General features: G+C 38.6%; 1 protein-coding gene across 4 annotated transcripts in view; it reads right to left on the bottom strand.

The window, feature by feature from the left end:
• ZBTB20 (zinc finger and BTB domain containing 20) overlaps window positions 1-18,738 on the bottom strand; it is an 808,814-nt gene that overhangs the window by 123,380 nt on the left and 666,696 nt on the right. Inside the window, exon 1 of one of the 4 annotated variants that reach the window (XM_057544983.1) lies at window positions 9,265-9,353. The exons of the other annotated variants lie outside the window; for them this stretch is intronic. The gene's annotated coding sequence lies outside the window, so the exon portion shown is untranslated. Of the gene's footprint in view, window positions 1-9,264; window positions 9,354-18,738 lie in introns of those variants that run through there. 4 annotated transcript variants of the gene reach the window in all.

The following is an 18,738-nucleotide window of genomic DNA, read 5'->3' as shown; positions in this document are numbered from 1 at the left end:
TGCCTCTTGTCATGCTACTATTTCCCAATGTTATCTGGTAAATACCTAGGAAATACAATTTTATTTTAATATGTCCTAAACAAAACACAATTGTGAAAGAAAACTGGTAGAGAAAAACATAATAAATTTTGAAGATAAATAACAGTTAATTCTGAAATATCTGCCACTCTTACTCCTTCATATTAGAACCTAATGTTGCCAAGAAATTAGTTATCCATACCGATTTTTTTTAAATGAAGGGACAAAGTAAGTTTCTTTCCTGATGATGAGAACTGTAATCCCTGCAGCATAACAGCACCTGAGCAGCACCTGTGATGTGAAACTGGCTTCAGTGATTTCTTTCTCTTGAAGAAGACTGCTCAGTCAGGACCTTCAAGAAAGCTGCTGCTGTTTAGGACCCAGACTCTACGAGGAACGTGCCGGTTCCCTACAGAACTTGGGCTGGCTGTCGTCCCATCCGGTACCCAGTCTGCAGTTGTCACTCAGACACGTAGAGTGTGTGTCTGGGGACAACACACAGTAGAATAGGAAAGGATACAGAGCTCTGTCGTACCAGCACCTTTATTGTAAGGAACTAGTTATGCTGCAACTGCTTTGCTCGTTTATATTCTAGGCAACACACCGGTGAATATAAGTCATAACGAACATATTCAACATTTTTTTCCATCAGTTCAATACATTATTCATAAATATTAGAGATGGAAAAGACCTAGTAGATTACGGAGTCCAAACCTCCTTTCTGTACCTCCCTTTCCCCCAACTGTTGATGCTAGCTCAACAAAACAAGACAACAACAAATCACACAAGGAAAGCGACAATTCACAAGTTTTACAAGTAAAAAGGAAAGCTCCAAAGAAGTCTGTATTGAGGGTGAGGAAGTTCAAGGCCTTCTCTTCCTGCTGGTGGTGGAGCTCTGAAGACTAAAAGTATGGTGGCCCTTTGCTGTGCAGGCAAGCCAAGGGAGAAAAATGCCAGTTTCTCCTCTTGAGAATCAGAATTCAAGGTAAAGCGCAAGAGGCAATCCCATGTCCTTGGCTAAGTGCTTCCTATCTGTCTCTACAACCTGGTGTGGATTCCGGCATTCTTCTCTCCTGTTAGAACTTGAGATACTGACGATAATGATAAAAGAAAATGTATAAATGAATAGAGAGTTAAAACTACTAGAGTATGCTCCCTGGGATTATCTGTACTATCAAGATAGGGAAACTTTGCAGATGCTACTGTCTCTCTAGAGGAATAAATGCTTGCATTTTAATATTCTCAGCAGCTGGTTCCTGTTGAATGCCATCAGGATGATTCAGCCACCCACCAGGAACACCAGTAATGGCAAGTGCACACAGAGAAATCTGCAAAACTTTCTTCTCTTGATGCCAACACTATTACTCTGGCAAAGTCAGAACCCTTTATTGAATTACCAGTTCTACTAAATGTGACCTTGTTCCCCTCACAAATACCAGCTCGCTTTCAAATAAATGGAACTTCTGGCTGATTAAGATGCAGCATACTTCCTGATTTAAGCACACCCTACGGTCAGCTTCTCCTCAGCTATGGCCATGTGATTTGCCCGCTTTTATTTGCTCACTATTCACTGTAACCCTGAAGAACCAGTAAGACCCATATATACCTCGAGTCCACCTTGTATGCCATCCCGCCTACAGCTGACTTGAAGTATTTAATGTTATATCTCTACCCTGACATGCCTCAAGTTCTTTTATCATTTCCAGTTTTTAGAAGTTTCTCATTTCCACAGAATGGGGTTGCATGCCAGGAAAACAGAAATGTGTAGATGAACTGCATTGACCCTAGACCTCACTGATACAGAATTACCATACCACATTCAAGTTAGATAAAAAATTATATACTTGCTCCCTTCTTCAAACAGACCAGCTTAGACACTAAAAGAAAGAAATGCCAAAGATGACAGCTAGCTCTCAAAAATGTCTCACTGCCTCATTTTCTGGTCCCCAAAGTAAAATCTAAGGACATTCAACACAGATTCAGGAGCTCTCAACAGCCATGAAAATATATGGCTGGAGAGGGAATTTATAAATGTAACGAATACACAATTGGCTTATAACAGATGCAACTAAAATTAAATTCGATATCTTGACCTGCTCTCCAAAGTGAAAGTTTCTAGTTCAGGCTGCCGACAGAGGTATAACCAGCTCATTAATCACAGGAACCAGAACTATAAGCTGACACTTCCGGGGATGCTGCAAAGAGCAGTCCTATGTGATGGGGGGCCTGTGTGGAACCTGAAAGGGAAGGCGGCACCGACAGTCTACAGTGAGCAATACTGATATCGTTTATGGCGTCCATAGGTTGGCCAGGGCTGACTATCCTAAACTTCCAGGAAAGAACTGAAGGATCTTTGTAAGGAAGTAATGGGGCCTATGGACTTGCACAAAAAGATTCAATATATTTTTATTCAGCTCCTATTATGTAAAAGTCATTGTGTTTGTTGCTTGAAGAGATTTTGAACTCAATAAGATCAATCTATGAGCTCGAAAAGAATACTGTTGGGGAAGAACGAGGGGAAAGGGAATATTAATAATAGTAGTAGTAGTAACAACAACAATGATACTGAGCAATGATCATGCACTAGTCATGGTACTAAGCACTCTACATACTCCATTTCAGGAATTCTTACAATATCCCAGCAAGGTAGTTATCATTTTCCTACTTATAGATGTGGAAATTGAGGCCCAGTGAAATTAAGGGCATTGCCTCAGATTACATAGACCTGTTCCTTACATTACGAATAAACATACAAATGGCTAATCTATAAGAGAGAATATGACAAAAGCCATTAAAAGATAGAGTATTGTAGAAATAGAGAAGGCAGAATTTGTCTCTACTTGGGAGCACCAGGTGAAAAGAACAGGGGTGTGGAAATGTAGTGTGCGCTTAGGAGACAAGGAGGAGCCCAGTTCAAATGTGTTTAAACTTATTAACTCAGTACCCTCTGATTAGAACTCACATTTTGATACAACAGTTAGATACATTGATTTGTACAGGAAGATTTCTAAGGAGAAGGACTTCTTTCTAAAGGATTTTCTGACTACAATTTCTCAAAAAATTTTTTTCTTTTCTTTTTGCTTTCTTTCTTTTTCTTTTTCTTTTGGTGGGGATAGCGGGAAGAAGAGAAATGAGATACAAGGTTACCTTGGAGGGGATATGAGGGTTGCATGAGGGAAGCAACGTTAACAGCAGAGAGTGTCCACGGAGTGCCAATGTGGGTGCATTTTCTTTCATTCCCCAGAATGCCTTATCCTTACCACACATATTTGCCCCCTACCCCATGTAAGGTAGGGTTATTGGTATAGAAATAGGAACGCTAAGGGCCTGGCTACTTTGCTTTCTTCCTCAATTACTTCTGGAATATCATCCACTTTTTATTTTTATAAAATTTGTTTTAGGGGTCAGTCTTGTGGTGTAGAGTAGAAGCTAGAAAACTTGAGATCTCGTACAATTTGCCTTTCTCATCTTGAGAAAGTTTTATCATTTTTCCATTTACATTTTCCTATTAGCATGGTGTAAGCCCAAATAGCATTTCTTCTTCTGTTAAACACCCTGTCCCTTTGGTGAAAATAAAATTTTGTGCTTTACTGAAAAATTTCCACTCTTCTCTATTTAGAACCCCTGGTTCACAGAATCCAATGTATAGCACCACTAGTCAAGATGAATTTGTGGAGCTTTAGTTTCTCTGTTTTTTAAGCTTTTATATTAAATAGTGTTTTCCAAATGCAAGTCACAATATATAAAATACATATTGTTAAAAATTCTACATGGTCCTGCACCAGATATTCAGTATTCCTTTCTGGAGAGTTTGGTAACCCACTCACCCTTATTGAGCTATCTAAGGCTCCTTCAAGCTCTAAGATGCCATGATTATGATTCTGTGATGCTGACATTTGTTTTGTCGACACTTAAAGCAGAGCTTTTCAACTTCAAACAATAGCATAACAAGTTGCTATAACAATTACACTTATATGAATCTTTAAGCAGATGAGCATAACAGCTCTTTACAACTATTACCACACTGGACAGCCAAAGCTTAGGAGGTTGTTGTAATTCTCTGCAAAAGTGAATTCTACACTTGATTATATCCTATAAGGAAAAGTATTGCCTTTCTATCTACTTTTAAAATTCATGGACTCTTTTTTTTTGGTATCTGTTAGTTTCGCAGCCAGCTACGAGCTTTAAGCATCTCCAATAACTTTCATCATTAGCCTCCACTCTGTCATGGCTCCTGTGTCTCACCCTTCTGACCTTGCCCACTGAGGTCACTCTTCCTGATGTAATCACACATGCTTCTTTGTAGTTACATTCGTCACAGTGCTCATTAGAATTATCATCATTCCTACTGCACCTTAGGTCAACGAAATTAAATGTGCTTATGCAATTTGTTGTCATTTTAATTTTTCAGCCAGGATTTCTTCATCCAGAAGGACAATTTTATTTTATCTGATCAATAAATAACTAGCCAGTCGAATGACTCTGGAAAGGTTGGTAGAAAGTCGTTCATTGGGGCAAAATCTTAAGTCTAGAGAGGTTTTTGTAAACTTGGACAGTGGCATTTCACTGACCTTGAATCCATAGGTTCAAAATGTATTGATGTCAACTTAGTCTTTCAATCTAGTAAAGCAATAAGGATAAAATATGCGTGATTTATATTTATGTGTGTGTTGAATTTAATAAATTAGTCAAGAGTCAAGGTATTTTTAAAGAAATATTCAAGTCTGTTCCACAGTGACTAATTCACTTTCAGGTATAGTCTAAAATATTCTTTTTGGGTTTCCCTGGTGGCACAGTGGTTAAGAATCCGCCTGCCAATGCAGGGGACATGGGTTCAAGCCCTGGTCCGGGAAGATCCCACATGCCGTGGAGCAACTAAGCCCGTGAGCCACAACTACTAAGCCTGCACTCTACAGCCTGCACGCCACAACTACTGAAGCCCGTGCGCCAAAACTACTGAAGCCCATGCACCACAACTACTGAAGCCCACGTGCCTAGAGCCTGTGCTCCGCAACAAGAGAAGCCACTGCAATAAGAAGCCCGTGCACCACAACGAAGAGTAGCCCCCGCTCGCTGCAACTAGAGAAAGCCCGCGTGCAGCAACGAAGACCCAACATAGCCAAAAATTAAAATTAAAATAAATAAATTTAAAAAAATATTCTTTTTGCTGTAGCTTTAACCTTTTTTTTTTTTTTTTTTCAAATAAAGAACGTACATAGACTGTGAAGTGGCAATGTAGTCCATTGTGGCATTCTATATATTCCTCAACTTTTGCTCTTTCTATGGTCAGGGTATGTACAAATAAATAAATCTACAATAGCTTAAGTCTAGAAATTTTTGTTTGGCTAAACTCTGAAAACATAGCTTAAATAGAGTTGAAAGCTTGGCATCTCATCATTTCTTTATATTATAAGGCTTACAATGCCACCTTATAAAAGATATATTCGTTTATTTTCATGTTCAATCAAAAGTGTAGGGTTTCAGGTCTAGGAATGGATTACAGATCGTTCTCTCCTGGTTATTTTTGGCTTTAAGTATATTGATCATTTTATCATTTTCTTGTTTTAAACTGCTTTAAACACAGCACAAATGTTATTCTCATCATGCCAGAAATGGGTTTGGAATTGATTTTGAGTTTCCATCAGTTTTACTCTTTGCTCTCTGTGAGAAGTTTTTCACTTGCTTAAATTCAAAAGGATAGTTTTGTTCAAAAGATGTCAGAATACAGCATTCAGAGATCCTTAGCTGGACAAGAAAACTGACATTTTCTTCTTTACAAAAAAATAAAAATCATTGCATCTATTGCCATGGACTTTATTGAAATTAGTGAAGAATCATTCATACGAATGCAATTTCAAGGGCTTCCTCCCTCTTTCTCTTCATGTAAGTGTTCGACAAAAGCATGCATCTTCTGAGAAGCTGGCCTGATTGGTCCAGGTTGGCACTGTTTCAGTGTTTGGCCTACAGCGGCTGCTTAGGAATAATTTCATCTCATCCTCTCTGTTTTTCTGGACTGTATTGGACTCAGACACGTGGTATGCAAAGGAAATCCAAGTCCCTTAAAAATGCTATTTCTTTTGGTACTAAAGCCAAGCCCAGTTCTACTTTGGCCAAATGATCTTATCAAGATTTAACAAGAGATATTCAGTAATATCTCCAATCTGGGAGAAGACATTCCACTAAGAAAGATAATTTACTACAGAATATCTATATATTCTCTTCTGGTACCAGGCAAGGACATGATTGAACTTTATCCTATTGGTACTGAGAATACTATAACACTGACGCAAATTTTATGACAATTATTCATTTCAATTAATTTAAACGGAAATAAACAAGTAGTTCTTTCCATATTAAAGCAGATACTGGAGATCTATTTTCAGTTATTGCTGAAAATATTTTGGCTTCCATAAAGGCACCTTCCTAACACAGCTGCTTTGCCCTCCTCTGCACTGTCACAATTCAGAATTTGTCACATTTCAGCCAGGTTCTCTAGACTAATTGGATGAAACAATTGCATTACAGTATTAAAATTCCTTTGCAGAATCAAATGAGAGGAGATCTGCACAGTTCAGATAGCCTGGAAGATTTGCAACAAACACAGCCCAAATCCTGTATGTTCCATACATCTTTCTACATTTACAGTAATAATCACGCCTATAGTGTTAGGAGTTAACTTCACACTTGAGAATATCAACAAACATAGGGAGAAATTTAAATATGTAAACTTCATTTCCCACCCCATCCGTCCTTCTCCCCTGTGCTGTTTTGTGTTTCAAAGCGGAGTGCTGCATCTTTTTTGAAAAGTGTCAGGAAATCGCTTTCTTAGCAATCTAGGCCCTTGAGTTTATATGTGTGGTATGACACACCTTGAAACAGAGAGCCCCACAAACCAGAGTGGGACGTTAATTTAAATACAGACTTAGGGGGAAGAGCTCCATCTACTGAATCAGTTAGATCACAGTTTGTACCCTATAGTTATCCCATTCACTACTTTCAACCTCTTAGAGGCTCTGGGGAGAACGGAAAAGTTACAGACCCCCAAACAGCTTGGAGTCTGATGCCATTTTGAATATTTCCCAGTTACCCTGAGCCCCTTTCCTTTGCCCTTCCCAATCTCCAAAGCTTTCCATGTTTCAACATGAAAGAAAAATGGGATGCTTTGCTGGATAAATCATCCCTGGAAAAAGGTAGAAATCCATTGGTAATTGAAGGAAAAGCCCCAAATAGCTGAAGGGAAAGCAACAGAAAAAAATCGCTCTACCTGACCAGTTGGCAGCCCAGGTAAGAAGCAAAGGGAAGAGTAGCCTACTTACTCCTCTCGCCTTACATCATTGCTCGGGAAGTCTGCAGCCACCCAGGATCAGCTCTTCTGGGCTCTCCCCAGCTGCACAGCGTTGTTGTGGCATTGGGAATTTGCTGTGCCTTCATCAGATTATGGGGCTATGCTTCAGCAAGCCAAAAAAGTCACAAACAAAATGCAGGAGAGGAAAAAAAGTACAAAAACAGCTGAGCTTACTGGAGAAGCACTTGGCATTTTCCTACATATGCCACAATTTTCTTTGGTATTTCCTGGTTCTATGATCAGAAAAGTTATCATATCATGTTTATTACTGTTGTGTTTTCAGGGTTGCTGATGGCGGGGCATGGTACAGTGAGAGCAAACAGACTAGACATAGGAGTAGCAAGGTAAAGATTACTTCTACTTGTTTGAAAGCTTTCCAGGGGACCATGAGGTTAAAAAGTTTTCTTCTTCAGAATACTGAAGACATATAGAAATAATGTACAGAAAAAATAGCCATAGCCTTTCTAGATTGGGAAAGTAAAAAAACTTGTTTAACACAGTAACAGATACAGAACAAAGCAAATCGTATCGGAATAAACCTGAATGTTAATACAGCTGCATAAAATTCAGGAGTATGTAAGACTTATAAAAATACTTTATAAGTTGAGATAAATTATTAGAATACAAAAAGACATTAATAAGTATATACATATATTAAATAATCAGAGGGAGGCAATAGTTAATTGGATTTTTAAATTACAGAAAATAATAAAATATAATAAATTAATAAAAATTTGCATTAAGGCTAATCCTCTTTCATGTAAAAATAGAATTAATATAAATGTAAAGTGAAGCTGTGTCTCTATATGTGTGTGTATGTGTATATATATATGTATATTTGCACAAAGTATTACTGACTGACATTGAAAGGTGATATGTTGCATAGAAATAAAAACTTTGAATAATTTTAAATTGGGCATTTAAAGTATCACCATTAACCTGGCAGGTTTTTTTCTTTTTTTAAAATAACATTTAATTTTCAAGTTCTACTTTAAATCATAGAAAGAAAAAAAAATTAGAAAAGCATTGCATAGATGCACAATATGTATTTTGTAAAAAAATTTCATTTGCATTTCTTAGAATATTTAGTTCTCAAAAAACGGCTAGTTGGCTTTTCTTCAAGCCTCTGCAAGACAAGTTCAGTTCTGAGTCAAGAAAAGCTATGAGAAATTTCACCTCAAAATGATATCTGTTTGGATAATTATAAAGGCCTGAAAAATGAGATTATCTCCACCATAACTATAACAAACACCTAATGAATAAATATATTCTGGTAAGAATCGATAAGAATTGCAAAGCCTGAGAGGGTCATTGCAGACTTGAAAAAGGTAACCAAGTGAGGAAACATCAAATGGAGTTAATGGAGATAAAGCAGTCTGAAAAATGTAAAGTGTTAACAGTCACTGACAGGAAAGGATATACTTCCACAGGGATGACAACAACAAAATGAAACAAAACAACCCAAAACAACTGGAAATATATATCTCCTGGAGCAAAGTATGACTACTTATTCAGCAAGAGGAGAACCTACTTCTTTGTCATTCCCTTTGGAAGCCTGGTTTTAAAAAAAAAAAAAAAAAAGGTTGCACAAAAGATACATGTGTTCTTTTTCTGGTATTATTACAGGCCCACCTAGATTTAGCTTTCGATTCCAGATGAGATCAGGCATGTTCAGACTAGCACATCTTTGCTTTGTAAGCACAGAGCTGCTATCTTTTCACTGGCAAATTCTCGGATCCCCAAATTTATGCACAATAAATGCCCTTAAAAATCTGCAAATTTTGTACTTCAGTCAAATACCTCATTGAGTTCAATTTTTTTCTTATTTTACTCTTCTAGTAGTAAGCCGAAAAGTTAAGGCAGGCGACTCCCATAAGAAAGGAAAGTTGAATAGTACTTACCCTAAGTACAATGTGCAAGCCTTAATGGGGGAATCTACTTTTGCTCTATGGTTTTTAGAAGGGAATCCAGGTTTAAACTCAGCTCTCGCCCTTTTCCCTTCTGGAAAACTGAGTAGACTCACTGAAGGTGGCTCTGAGAAAGATCCTACAAATCAACAGCCTTACCTGTGGCCATTCAGAAGACTGCACTTTGGTGTGTGTTTAAAACTATGAATAAAGTCAGACACAGCGCATGCTCAGCAGGCAATTTAAAAATATTTATAACATTGTTGTTTCAAAAACAAATTTCCTCAAACAAAGCAAAACTCACATTTCCGATCCATGCCAAGTTTAACGTTCTGAGACAAAGCTGTTTTGGAGTTTTCTGCTGGGGAAAAAAAGGGCTTCTAAAATTTTTGTTCAACGAAAAATAGTTCCCTCTTTCCTTTTGGATACTCTTAAAGAGGTGGAATAAAATTCCCTCTAAGTTTCAACAAAATTCACCTTGGGCTAAGATAAGGCAGTAGATATTTAAGGTCTGTAAAAAATAATTTTGGGGAGAGTAACAAGGAACTAAAAACTATGAGTTTAAAGAATGTAATGGTCATCTGTACATTCAAGGCAGTCTTGCTTGTTACTATACAAAAAAAAATCCTGATACAAATAGGATATATTATGTTACGTATAGATAGGTTATGCGTTGATAAGAATAATGCATAGACAACTATTTGCATACCTAGAGAAGTTATGTTTTTCTTTTGCTAACTAAAATCTGAACTCTTGAAAACTGAAAAAGAAATACATCAAAAATTTAGGAGAAACCCAGGAATAATGTCAGTATAATTCCTCTGTTTTACATAGCAGGCATGGAGAGGAAGGCAATCACGTATCTATTAGTTAAATTTTGAGTTACACAAAATAAAAATTGGATTAAATACAGTTTTTAAGGCCCTAATTGCAGCAGGAATGCCTGTGTTACCCTGACTGAAAATTTTTTCTCCTCCTTGAGTATCCCTAAGTATTCCATTTTACCATCTATCACCAAACCCTGCCCGGCCCACAGATCTCACAGATCTTATTTAAATCTCTCACTTAATTCTTAAGTCACTGAATGACTTTCAGCCCCTGCTCTACTTTCCAGGGGTGCTCAGCTGGCCTCACAAAAGCTCCACAGACACATCGTTCAGTATCTCTGATGCTTTCAAGCTCAGCAGAGGGTGCCAAAAAAAAAAAAAAAAAAAAAAAAAAAAATCAATGATTAAAAAAAAGTTTATTAAAGTGAAACTAGGAGTGCAGATTTGAAGAAGTTGCTTCTACTTTTATTTCCCTCTCAACTCAGCACAGGTGTTTCCTAACTTATACTATTGTGCATGCTGATGAGGAGGAGGGTGAAATTAAGGTGAGGGAATGGGCCAAGGGCCGACCAGCAAGCATTTAGGATTTCCAGCCTCATGTGTTAATGGACATGTCTAAAAATGGACCCCCCAAAAGCCTAGAATGAGGTTTCTTTTTGGCAAATGATTAAACCAGTACACTGAAATAATTAAAGCTTTGTCCTTAAAGAAAGCATCAGATCAACAGAACAAAAACAAAGATAAAAATTGCACACACATATGCATGCGCACACACACACTCTCTCGCACACACAGATACACAAAACTAGCGGGTGAGGGGAGAAGGAAATTAAATAAAAGAAAACAAACAGAGTCCTAACAGGCCATTCTCCGAAAAGGAATCTAAATAAAAAGTCATATGATATCTGATAGTGCAGGACACGTCGCCAAGAACTGGAGCGGATTGCCTACAGGAAGAAAGGGCCAGTGTATTCCAGCTCAAAGAGCTTTTCTTTCCTCCTCCTCTATTTTTTTTCCCTTTTCTCCTCGACTGTGAATGTGTTACTCTCAGGTCAGATGCACGAAGAATCCCAGAATGACAGCTATCACCTTTCACTGTACTCCTGGCGGCACAACTGGCTCATAGGAGCTGCCTGAGTTGGGATCAAGAGGGGCTAGTGCAGCTTTCAGTAACAGCCTCTTCCAGTAGCCCCTCTGTCTCTTTCATAGACCCCCTTGGTCACATTAAAAATAGAACAACAACAACAACAAAAAAGCATAAGCAAAAAACAAAACAAAAAACAAAAATGCAAACACAACAGCCCACAGCAACAAAAGAGTTCAAGGGGAAAAAAAAAAATCAGAAACAAGCCAAAAGGGGGAAAAAAAAAGCTCTTGCCTTCAATATAAAACTTTTTCAAGACCGAGTTTCTTTTCTCTTATTTTGATGACTTTCTTTTTAAAGATCTTTTTCTCCTTAAGCACTCTTAAGAGCATTAAAAATCTCTACAAAAATACAGAAAAGTCTCAAGGCAATACAAGAATTTTCCTGAGGAAAACACATAACGGTAAGAAGTGAGTTACCCTAGAAAAATTTGGATTCGCCAAAAGTTCCCCTAATTCTAATGTCTTTCAGCGACTTCAAGTGCAAACACTGGCCACCTAGCTCTTGTTTTTTCTCTGGTGGGTCATTACTGAGGCAACACATACACAGTAAGGTTTCCCGAAAAGACTCCTTGTTATCAAGTTACTTCAAACATAAGGCGCTCACACCTCCCAGCCAGAAGGGCTTATTGACTAGACACCACTCTCTGCCCTGATATGTATTACACACTTAAGAAGCAGTTACTTAAATGTATTCTAAAAATATGGAAAAATGTATATATTTTCCCTACAGTTTCCCACCCCAGGGACAGAAACAGATTATACTTTCAGTGAATGAAAAAAAAAAAAAAAAAAAGAAGAAAAGCGTTTCTGAATCTTGAAACAACTGTTGTAGCTGGTTTCCACTTAGTAAAATAGTTATCTGTAGTTAGGTACTGTACATAATGTATATTTAAGAATTTTTGTGGTGCTTGTGAATTTTCCCCCTGTTCAGTGTCGTGTCTATTAAGTATCTTAAAGAGATTTCCAAATAACAATTGAAATATAAATGCATTAGGAGGAGAACTTTTAGAAAGAAAACATTTTCTTGAGTTTATAATTCAAGGATGTCAGTATAAAGATATAAATGTACAGCATATGTAAAAGGTGGAATTGTTTACACGTCTTGCACAGACAGTTCACATGATTTCTTTCTTCTTTTGTTGGAGCATTAATTTGAAAATGATAAGCATTCTGGAATGTTTGCTACAAACACAAATTCATGGTGAAAATATACATGCATAGGCAAAAAATCAAATGGAGAACACGCAAAGCTACGTGGCAATCAGAATCGTAGAAAAATCTCTGTCTAGACTATATTTCGCTTGAACTAGTATATCACGGATGGGGCAGTAATCTCTCTGGGGGTTTTGTAATTTACATCATTAAATAGAAACAAAAATAAAATACAAATATCTGTTCCCTTAGTACCTTTTCTTAATAACTGACAAGTGACACAAGCGGTACCTTTTAAACGGATGCAAAAACTTGTGAGACCGAATGAACTAATGTACCCCATTGGTATTTTGGGAACCCAAATCCCATAATTAACTTTTTACCTAAGTGGCAAAAGTAGATGTCCTTGCCACTAAATTGATTATTTTGTGGAGTCTTGTTCCCTCCTCCACAGGATTTTAGGGACCCAGAATGGGTAAAGAGATGATAGCAGAGGATGAATCCTGAACAACTTTTATTGTGAGTAGAAAAAAATAGCATAGAGTGAGCATAGAACAGTTGGATTTAGAAAGATTAAAAGACGAGAAAAGAGCAACATATCCAACTTAATTAGTCTTTTTCCTTTTCATTTTTTATGTATATATATTGGGGTGATGGGGAGAAAAGATAACTGGATTTCTTTTGAATGTCTTTGTGTCTTTATAGAGTGAATGTTCTGTTCCTGTCTCTCTCTTTTTAGGCGAAAAACTAATAAAAATAGAAAAACATATATCAGACATTAAGCTCACTCCCCCCCCCCCCACCCCTTCCCTTTGTAAAGAACTCTTTGTTCTCTAGTGAAAATGCTGAAAAATCCCCGGGCAGCTACTCCCTGAAACAAGTGCAAAACACTTAGAGGCTTTTGGGCTGGCTGGGAGCCAGGAACCCTCCCGCTGTCTGGTTAGAAGAGGAAAAAAAGAAGAGAGAGGGAGAGAGGGGAAGAGAGATGGGGGGGCAGAGAGAGAGAGAGGAAGAGAGAGAGAGAGAGAGAGAGGAAGAGAGAGAGAGAGAGAGAGAGAGAGAGAGAGAGAGAGAGAAATTGGAGCTTCCTTTAATAGACATAGGAAGCAGCGTTTTTTTTTTTTCTTTTTCTTTTTTTTCAAAACTGGCGGTCAAGCGTTAAGTAACTCCCGTCTAAATCCACCTGCTAGAAATGAACTTGGGTAACCCCCCAGGGGTGCACAAAGACAGGGAAGACAGTAACATAGTCCATACTCTTTCCCACCCCCCGTTGTACTGCTTCCATTCTTTCTGCTCCCATACACAAATGCCCACAGATCTCACGCCACCCCCTTACCCCCCAACAACAAACACAGCGAAATACATGCTCCCTAGGTCTCTTAAAAAAAAAAAAAAAAAGGCTTTTCCATCTCGGTTGCGACACAGTGATAAGGGGTAGCGAACATCTCATACCTGGTGTGAATGCTAATCAGTCAGGAGTTCTCCTTTTCCCAAGACAGGGAACTGTTTCCTTCCAAATTTATTAGAACCTCCTCCACTGCCTCTTTGAAAAACCTTCTTTGTCACCCTCTCCCAAGTCCCGATACTTCTTTAAAAAAAAAATGGCTTCGGAGCTCCTTCTATTCTTGATATTGATTCTCTCTCTCTCCCCCCACCCCTCCTCCTCTCTCCTGTCTGTGTCTCTTCTGAGTGGTCTATTGATAAGTCCCTGGAGGCACTGGGTCAGCCTGCCCGTAGGAAACCAGACACAATGCACAAATCTCCGAGTGCCATTCTGCCATCAGCAAGCAGACCACGTTTAGGAGAGAGAGAGAGGAAAAAAAAAAAACAGTAGAGCAAGAGACAGAGAGAGAGAGAGAGAGAGAGAGAGAGAGAGAGAGAGACCAACCGAGGGAGGGAGAGACCGAGAGGAAGAGGTGGGGGAGAGAGAGAGAGAGAGAGGGAGAGAGAGAGAGGGGGAGACAGAGGGAGAGAGACACGGAAGGAGAGAGAGAGAGTGTGAGAAAAAGACTGATTGGAACAGGAGGGAGGGAGAGAGAGAAAGGGAGAGGGAGAGAGAGAGCGCGAGAGGGAGAGCGACACTGCCAGTCAGGTTAATCATCCCTACTTTAATTAGCTGTTCGGCTTAGACATAAAACAATTGAATTTGAATGATCTGTCAGCAGGCTCGGCTGAACCAAAGGGGAAAAGCGAATATTACAAAAAGACTGTTGGTGTGTTCTGATAAGCAATACTGCTCCTACTGACAAATCCTCAAAGGGGGAACTATTAAAACTTACAACTAAACAAAAAGTGCAAATGTAAATGGTACTAGATAGAGGTCTTTTCAAAAAATGGAGTTTTCTACCCTAGTTTTATCAACGTAGATGTTTATGTGCAGGTGCCAGCATATTAGGGTCTGTGTGTAATGTGTGAAAGTTTATCAACGATGGTCTAGGAGTGTAGCAGACAGATGCTGCAGAGAACAAGACAGGTACAGTCGGATGCAGAGTCTAGATCTTGGAGGGAGATGGATGCTGGAAGAAGAGGAACCGTGGCAAGAGATCAGCACAAAGTCAGTGGGCAGACAGGCAGACAGATTTTAGGCACGGCACGATCGCGTCTAAAAAGGCAAAAGTTCTGATGCAATAATAGGTGCAAAACAATCCATCCATCCTTCTCTCTCGGGAGCACTCCAAGGTACAGTTAAAATGGATTAATCTTTGTGACAAACAGAGCTGGCAAGGCAGACTATGGCAGACACTGAAGGCGATTCGCAGACCCAGAGAATACCAGAGCCGGGAAAAGCCACAGAGATCAATCTCTCCAACGCCCTAGCAGATGAGGAAACTGAGGGCCAGAGACTCAGGCTAATAAATCATAAAGGCAACAGCATTGTCGACATTGGAACCCAGGGCTCCAGTGGCCCACCAGTGCTGTTTCCATCATACCAGACAACTTCCAGCTTTCTTTAAAGATTCTGGCCCTACAGGTATGGAAATCACCCTTGTCTTCATAATAATAAGATTCTTCCACCTATACAGTTAGTGCACAGACCTCTAATTCTTAAAAATGTCTAAATAGCTAAGTGGAAATTTTGGGGGGTTCATTTTGAATTCTAGGGATAGGGATTTAAGTGCTTAATTCATTGTCAGAGAAAAGCAGAAAAATATTACATTGTCCAGGCCCAGTCTCAGCAAGGTATAGCTGGTACCACATTCCAAGCTAGTGAAGGCCAGTTGATCGATGTACAAAGACCTCTCCCAGAGTTTGCAAGTCTCGTTGTGAATATCGTCCGCTATACATCACCATGTAAAAAGATGTGGTTCTTTCATATAATTCATTTTTAAAATATAGGCACACTGTAGGTGAAAGAGATTGAATCTTTCAGTTTACAGTGTCATTTTCAATCACTGATGAGATTTTCTACCTGGAAGATTAGCTATAGGCAACTTTTCCTATATATTTCAATTGAAACGAGCTACTAAAATAGACAGGGGGAAACTGTATTATCTGCCTATGTATTTGATGGTATCTTTTTTGGACATATATGATCATATTCAGTAAGGATCTTCCTCTTACAGCAGATAATTGAAGGTAAATTTTTTTTAAGGGGGAAAGGGGTGCTTATGAAGAGAACAGTTCTATCAGATGTTACTGGAGAGATTAAGTCTCTTGTCCTAAAACAAGAATCATGGTGTATATAAAAGTGAAAACTCTCAGTCATGCTTCAGCAACGACGTTGCTACTTAGGGTGACAGAAGAAAACTGAAAGAAATGTCAGGCACCTGGGAGCCCACTCAAAGGCAAGTAATCTGAGAGAAGTCATGGCCAGAGTAATTTAGTTTATTTGCATGACAACCTCTTTAACAATGACTGCTGTGACATGTCTAAAACATATGGTCCACAGTCAATCAATTTAGGGGGAGGAGGAATCAGTGATTTTGACATTGGTAGGTCCTCCTGCAGGTCTCAAAGCACCTGATAGGAAAGAACCCAAGGCAGAGCAGTGCAGTCCTTAGTGAATGCGTTCTAGGTGACCTGCGTGAAAGGGGAATGAGCTTTGGAGTCAAACAGACATTTGTAAAAGTGTGTAAGTCACAGCTGCTCTCAGAGTCTCAGTTTCCCTGTCTGTAAAAGGTGATAATATCCATCCCATAAGGTTATTTTGAGGATGACATGAGCTAACACAGATAGAATCTGTGGCTGGTCATTACATGGTAGCTTTTATTGAGCTTTTATTGAGGAAGGCAGAAAATGAGGGTGTGAATAAACAAAACTGCATACTATGGATGTGCTGAGTGTATTATGTTCAAAGCATGCAGGTTCAAGACATGAAATCACATAGCAAAGCAAGGATCTAATACAGATCCAGAAGTCTAATACAGACTTCTGTTGGAAAGGGTAAAGTTTAAAAGCCCTAAATTCTGGAATCTAAACTTCAAGGATTATCTGAGGGGTGTTTGATCTCTTTGTTTCCAGACTTTGGTATATTTCCTGGCTAAAAATAATAATAACCAACATATCACTGAGCACTTGATTTGTGATAAGCACTCTGCTAAGTACTTAACATTTTTCATCATACTTTAGTGCCACAACAACCCTATGAGTTAGGTACTACAAATCCTCACTTCATAGAAAAGAAAATCAAGGCATAGAAGATTTAGGTGACTTGTTCAAGAGCACACAGCTAACGTGCTCAAGAGCACACAGCTAATAAGTGTGGAGCCAGAGATGAAACACAGGCAATCTGACTTTAAAGCCTGCATTCTTAGCCATAATGCTGGGCTGGCACAGGGTAGGTATTCAGTAAATATGTGTTGAATAAATGAGCAAATGCATAAAACACCAGTGTTTCGATTTCATTACAAAATAAGTGCAAATCCATTCACGATCACCTGAAAGAATCTTGTGCTAGGACTATACAACCTGTACCTCCTCTGTAGCTCACTTCAGGTGGCAGCCCTTCCTCAGAAGCCAGGGTCAGCCATGTCCCTGGATGGTGCTGAAAATGGATGAGGTGAAGATCGCTGGCTATGACCACCCAGGGCATTTAAATATCTGACGGCATTTTCAGCACTTTGAGGGTAGTGTTAGCACATGGGTTATTAATTGGCTTAATTCCAGTTCGGATAATTACATCGTGTCTCTTTAATTTTTCCCTGACTATGCCATTCTTCACGTCCTGTCACAAATGTGCTCTTTAAAAAAGCATAGGAACACACACAAACATATAGTTATATTTAAGGTTTGTATAACCATCTAGGGTGTTCTTTTTTCTAAATGATTAGTATATAGTAGCCATGTAATAAATGAATGAATGGGCAAAAGAATTAAAGTCATTGCAAAATAAAGATAACTAGTTGAGATTTTTGTTTGGCACTGAAATAAACAGATTTTTAAACCATTTCCTTGGTGACAGGATTCCAATCATCTTTTTTTCTCATGGGCAGATATTGCAAGAGCTGATGACCTGCTCATGATAAGCTGATTTCCTTATACTGTGTAGTTTCCAGCATAAAAAATAGCAATGAAAACTGATCTTTTAAAGTAGAAAGTAAGACTAGGTCCCGAATGGCATAGTATATTGAACTCATAGGTTTTAGAACAGTCATTAATCCAGTTATTAGCCCCTGACTTATTTAACAGCATTTTTCTTCACCAAACATATTACTAGAATAATCTTCAAGTAAAGAAGAAAAGGACAAGGGTTCCCAACTTAATAAGCTTAGGAAAGTTTGACAGTCATAAACACACACAGACCACCTCTTTTTCCCAAAGAATTCTTGACCTTTGAAATACTGACTGTGTCTACATGATACCAAAGAAAATCTCCTAGAGGCATCCATTTTAGTCATGTGCACAAATAGTTAAGTGCATCCGTGGCAGAGCGTGGTTTATTAGTCCTTTTCAGTGTACACTTGTATGAACCAAAATAAGTCACCAAATATAAGGAGCATAGAAAGGAAAAGAATAAAGGGTTAATTTATTTACTATGCATGAGAGTGTCTAGACCTTTGCTTCCTCAGCTTTTAGTTCAAAATTCCATGCATACTCTGCACATAATAATAAATGCCATAATTCAATGTATGCCATAATTTGATTTACTTTCAAGCACCTTTTCTGGTTCGGCTCTCAAAGCTTTTCTTCCTATAAACTTCCTCCAAATTATTCTTCATGACCCTCTGTAAATCATCATTTGAAATTGGTGTTTGTGGGGTGACTCTAATGCTGCAGAGAGATTTGTATCAAACTAGTCCTGTTTTCTTTTGTGAATCAGTGGTCAAGTTCCATGCCCTTATCGGAGAACAAGCCAAATTAAATTTTTAAAAAAGAATAAAACCCGAGCCCTTTCCCACTTCTT

The sequence above is a fragment of the Balaenoptera acutorostrata genome, chromosome 4, assembly GCF_949987535.1.
Source record: "Balaenoptera acutorostrata chromosome 4, mBalAcu1.1, whole genome shotgun sequence".
Lineage (NCBI taxonomy): Eukaryota > Metazoa > Chordata > Mammalia > Artiodactyla > Balaenopteridae > Balaenoptera > Balaenoptera acutorostrata.
Note: the sequence above shows the minus strand (reverse complement) of the source record. Positions and strands in the feature narration are given on the sequence as shown.